Raw genomic sequence first — 5,846 nt, 5'->3', positions numbered from 1 at the left:
TCGGGGGTTCCAGCCAGGACGTTCATATGGGGAATGAACGTACTGGGTTCGGTGCATAGGGGGTCCCCGTACATCTGAGAAATAGATAAAGAGAAGGGTCAAGGGGCCCCACATATCTGGGAGACAAATATGGAATAAGGGGAAGTTTTCATATTTAGAGGATAATAGCATTGTAGATAGATATGGAGAGGGACAGGATTGGTAAAGAGACTACACGTGTTGGGGGACACAGATGATGGGACATCTGAAAAATCTGGAGGAACACAAGGTGAACCTGAACATGTGGGAAAACAGGGAGGGTGAAAGAGATTCTACACACCTAGGTGGATATGGGAAATAAGAATTTAGTGGGAGAAGGGATCTACACAGAGCCCCAGTATTTGAAAAGGGTAATTATACTTCTGAGGGGAAAACACAAAGGGTGGTCCAGGATGGGCAGAGAGAGGGATTGTGGTAAACACGGGCCCATTTAAATGAATTAAAAAATATGAAGCGCTTACTATGTACAAAGCAATGCGCTAAGTGCTGGGGACGGCAAACGAAAGAAGGGATTGCACGTTTGGGATGAATACAGAATTAACCGAAATATATCTGGGGAGAGTGAAGATGGCGAAACACCTGGGGAGTACAGTGACATGGGGTGGAGGAAGGGTGCACATTTGGGAAGAGTGAAGGTGTCCCGAACAACTGGGTTGCGAAAACCAAACTTCTGGAAAAGGAAGGAGGGAGATACCTGTAAGTCTCAGGAGAGATGGAAGCCATCCCTTCCATGGCCTCCTTAGCCTTCCCAGGTCCCTAGGGACAGTTTTGTTTCCTTGGGGAGTGGAAGGGAGGAGGGGGAAGCTCTTATCAGCAACTGGCCCAGGAGTTCAGGTCCTTGTTTAGGGAAGGAGGAGAGATCAAATTGGCCTCTTAGCACCACCCCTCAAAAAACAGTAACACGAGCCCAGGGAACTGCCCCTGTCAACATCTGTGGTTCTTCCCTCCCAAATGATTGGAGAAGCCAGTCTCTAGCACAGAATATCCCCCAGGACACAGTATGGAGGAATGGAAAAGGGAAGAAAAGGCAACGGGGATAACATATCTCATGAAAGAAAGTGGGTCTCTGTGTCTGGGGGTAGGATATCCGGAGGGAGAACAGGAGAATGTGAGAATCTCTACCTACGCCCTGAGACGGCCCCCTGTCCCATTCTGCCCCTCAAGTGCAGCCCAGCCCCAACAACTTTATAGCAAGGGGGTTCCCTTGGCAGTAGTCATAATAATAAAATCATTTACATATCGCCATAAGATTTACAAGGCACTTTAAATTATCTCATTTGAACCTTGACACCACGCTGGGAAGTTTGTATTGCATTGTTCCTATTTTACAGATAGAGAAATTGAGGCTAAAACAGGTTAATGAGACTGCGGGGATATATCAGAGTGAGAAATCAGTCTGCAGGTATCAGTGAAAAAAATCAGGCTACGATGGTCAGACTGAGAGAAATCAGATTGGGGCACTTGAGTGGGAAAAAAATTAAGCTCTGAGGGTGTCAGAGGAAGAAAGGCAAGTTCTGCAGCCTCCACCGGGAAATAAAGCTGCAGGTACATTGGAGTGAAGAGAAGCAAGTTTTAGACTCCATGGGATGTAGGGCATTTGGCCTGGTGATCTTTCCAAAATCCAATTTCCTTCATGGCCTCTTATTCACACACTCAAAATGTTCCCCTATCCTCCAGCCTTTTAGGTTGACTTCTCTGGATGGCAGGGTGGGTAGTTAGGAAACAAGATGACTCAGGGTCAGAGGTAAACCCTCCCCAACTACAGATACTCTGAACTCCTAAATACTTCAATACTAGCCACGCTCATTTACTAATACCCTAATACTTTCCAGATAGGAACAATTCAGACATTCTTGGTACCAAAGACAGGTTAATACTCCAGACAGTACAACTCCTAGCTCCTCCATAAGCACTCCAGGACCCCAGGTGAGAAAACGTTACCATTCCACAGAGGAAGGGGCTGACTGCAGCAAAAGGGAGGAAAGTTAGACCTCAAGAAATACTTCCTCTTGGGAGAAGTGAGAGAAGGCAGGTAAACTTATATGCCTCACAGGGATTTCTATTTCTCTTCCCATCATTTCTCTCCCCTCCCCTTCCCCAGAGTCCCCGGCCATGTGTCTAGGCTTGAAAATAAGCAGGGGCGGGAGAACACTAGTTGAGGCAAATGTGTGTGTATGTGGGGGTATGGGGTGGGGGTGGAGTGAGTGGTGCATGGATAAGGGGAAGGGTCCACAGTGGGGTAATCTTTCTGAGTGCTCATATAGGATTCCTGTACCCTTAATCCCATCTCCTTGTCCCACCCACCCCCACCCCAAAGCCTGCAAAATAACCTAAGGAGTCAGGAAGAGAGGAAAGGGGAATGGGATAAGGAATAGGCCATTAGAGGTGAGAGGAGGTAAGGCATAGCTAGGCCTTTGAGTAGAAGACTGGGGGAAGGAAGGGAGGGAACATGTTACGGACTGGGGATATAAGACAGGAAGAGAGACAGATAGTAAAGTACCCCTTGGGAAAAAAAATACCACGAGCTGGTAATTGGATATGGACCAGAGAAATAGATAAGCATGGTAAGGGAAGAGGGTCAAGGGAAAGAGGAGGGGGAGAAGAGGAGGGGATTAAGAGCATGGGACAGATATAAGGGAGACACCAGGTGGAGGAGGGATATAAGGAACGGACACCAGGAGAGGGGACAGATATAGGGGATGGACATAAAAGGGGACTAATATAAGGGATGTACACCATATGGGGGAGGGGGGACAGACATAAGTGATGGACACTAAGGGTGGGACAGGGACTGAATATAGGGAAGTGAAGGGAGGAGGGATGTTGGTGGTGAAATGGAAATAAGGTAGGACTCCAGTTCTATCTCATTGGTTAGGGACTTGGGGAGGAGGGGGAGGCCCGGTTCCCCACCTCCCAGTCTTGCTTGCTCCCTCCCCCCCATCTGGCCCTCCCTCTGCCCTGGTCTTCCCCCTCCCCCAGCCCACCTTCCCTCCCCACTCTTTCCTCCCTCCATCTGGCCCCTCCATCACTCCCTTTCCCCCCTCCCCCTCCTCCATCTGGCCTCTTCTTCTCTCCCTCCATCCTCCAGCCCTTTCTCCATCTACCTGGTTCTCTCACCCCTCTGATCTATCTTCATCCCTCTACCCCGTCATCATGCTGTCCACCCCTACCTTCCTGTTTCCCCCCTTGCCTCTCCATCTCCATCTCCGTGTCCCTCCCCTTTCTTAATACCCCCATATTCCTCTATCTGTTCTCCCTTATACCTTTCCCTCATGTGTTTCCTCTACTTCTTCATCCTTTCATCTTATTTCTTCTCAATATTTCTTCCAAGGCCTGCTTCTCTTATTCCCCTAATCCCCTCCTCGCTCCAGCCTCCATTTACACCCCCTTTCCCTATTCCGCCCCCCCCCCACGCCAGGCTCTCCGGCCTCTCCTCTTCTTTCACCCTCTCTCCCCTCCGTTCCCCCTCACCCCGGGCCTCCTCTCTCCTCCGCCCCCTGCCCCTCCCCCTCCCCCCTCCCCCTCCTGATCCTTTCCCCCTCCCCCCACCTCGTACCTCTGAAGGGGGCATAGGACATCGCGGGGATGCTCCCCCGATGGATGGAGGCTCGAGACCTGCTCATCAGGCCTGGGGGGGAGGGGGCGGGGGGGACAGGGGAGAAGGAGAAGAGAGAGAGAGGGGGAGAGAGAGAGAGAGGGGGAGAAGGAGGAGGAGGAGAGAGGAGGAGAGAGGAGCAGAGAGGAGCAGAGAGGAGGAGAGAGGAGGAGGAGGAGGAGAAAAGGAGCCAACAGCAGCGGCAGCAGCAGAGAGAGAGGGGGGCGGGGGAACAGAGAGGAGAGAGCAGGAGGAGGAGGAGATGCACTGCAGCCCCCACCCCTACCCAAAGAGAATCAAAGACAGGGGACCCCTGACTCAGAAATGGAGTTGGCAGATAAAGAGACCCCAGACCCAGAGAGTGGGATGTCATACAAAGAGACCCAGACCCACAGAAAGATAGGTAAGAGAAACCTAGAGAAAGATAGGTAAGAGAATCCAGATTTGGAGAGATATCTAAGATGGAGAGACCCCAGACTCAGAGGGAGAACTAAGAAGGAGAGATTTCAAACCCAGTGAAAGAGATCTAAGAGACATCAGACGCAGAGATTTCAGAGACAAATCTGCAAAACTGAGACTTGGGACCTAGGAGGAGATCTGACTGTGAGAGATCTCTTAAGAGACCAAGCCCCTCAGATGCAAAAAGAAATTTCAGAGACAGACATTCTAGACTCAAAACAGATCCAGATTCAGGATAAGATGGGTTCCCCTGACACAGATTCCTCTCAACCAGGAGAGACCTTATTAACTCAATGAGAAGCCTAACCCAAGAGACACCCCAGACCCAAATAGAGTTTTTAGAGAAAAAAGACTTGAGACCAAGCAACATATTAGAGACCCCATCATTTAGGGATAGGAAGCTTTCTTTGCTGCTTCCTCCACCTCTCATCTAATGTGGCCCCCTCTCTCCATTTTTGGGTCATGAGATGCGCCAGGGCCCCAGGGAAGGAATGTAGGGCAGTCCCTGTATCCATAGGGGATAGGGTAGGTTAGAGACCCAGAGCAGGGTGGGAAGGAGATGGTAGCCTGAGTAAACGGAGTTCAGAAAGGATAGAGTTGGAGGATGTGCCGAACCACCATACCACTCAAGTCTCCTTCATATGTGATCTCTCCAATATCTTCCCTTTTCTGCCAGTGTCCACAAAGTTGTGGTCTAGCACAAATGCCACCACCTCTATGCCTTCCCTGTGGTTCACAAAATATCAGGGCTAGAGAGAATCTTGGAGGTTATAGACAGGAAACTGAGGTACATCGAGGTGGGCCTTGCCCAGTGACTTGTTCAAGGTCACATGCCTAATTTGTTGCTCAGTCGTATTTGACTCTTCATGACCCCATGACAGTCCATGAAGTTCTCTTAGCAACAAGTTGTCTTGTTTGCCATTTGCTTCTCCAGTGGATTCCTTTTTGTCAGCTAGGGCTCACTACCACTGCCATGACAAGGAAGTGATCTATGAGGCAAAGAGTGGTTGAGTTTCTTGCCCAGGGTCACATGCCTAGGAAGTATCTGAGGCTGGATTTTAACTCAGGTTTTCCTGGTTCTTTTGACTCCAGGCCCCATTCTCTATCCACTGGACCACCCAGCTGCACCACATGGCAACTAAGTGGCTCTAATTCCAAGCTAGACAATCTGACTCCAAGGCCAATGATTTCCATTTTCTTACATAGTCTTAACTCTTCCTCTGCCTCTGTCAGATCACTTTATATCACATTTATTTGTGTCCATCTTATTCCCCCCTACTAGCTTTAAACTTCTTGAGTGCAGGAGTATGATTCTTCGTCTTTCTGTGCATGGCATCCAACAGCATCAAAATTGGTGCTTAATATTTGTTCACCTTAATATATTTGAACTGAATTGTATTTATGGCACACCCAGCTCTTACTGGACCGTAAGTTCCTTAAAAGCAGTAAATATGAAGATTATCTTTATCTCCTCTGTGCCTATCGGTACCAATATCACATAGGTGGGAGCAGTTAACATCACGCCAAAAAAAACTGTAGGGAGAAATCCTCTTAGGTGGTAAGTTTTAGAAAGTTTTATGACACTCAGAGGGTAAGTGACTCGCCCGGGGTCACATAGCTAGTGTTAGAGGCTCTATTTGAACCCAGGTCCAAATTTCACTAATCACAACGTCATGTTGCCTCTGTGCCACCCACATCATCACCATAGCTAGCACTTATATAGTAATTTAAGAGTTACAATGTTGCAGATGTC

Source organism: Trichosurus vulpecula, chromosome 7 (assembly GCF_011100635.1).
Source record: "Trichosurus vulpecula isolate mTriVul1 chromosome 7, mTriVul1.pri, whole genome shotgun sequence".
Classification (NCBI taxonomy): Eukaryota; Metazoa; Chordata; class Mammalia; order Diprotodontia; family Phalangeridae; genus Trichosurus; species Trichosurus vulpecula.
This window is presented reverse-complemented; position numbering follows the sequence as displayed.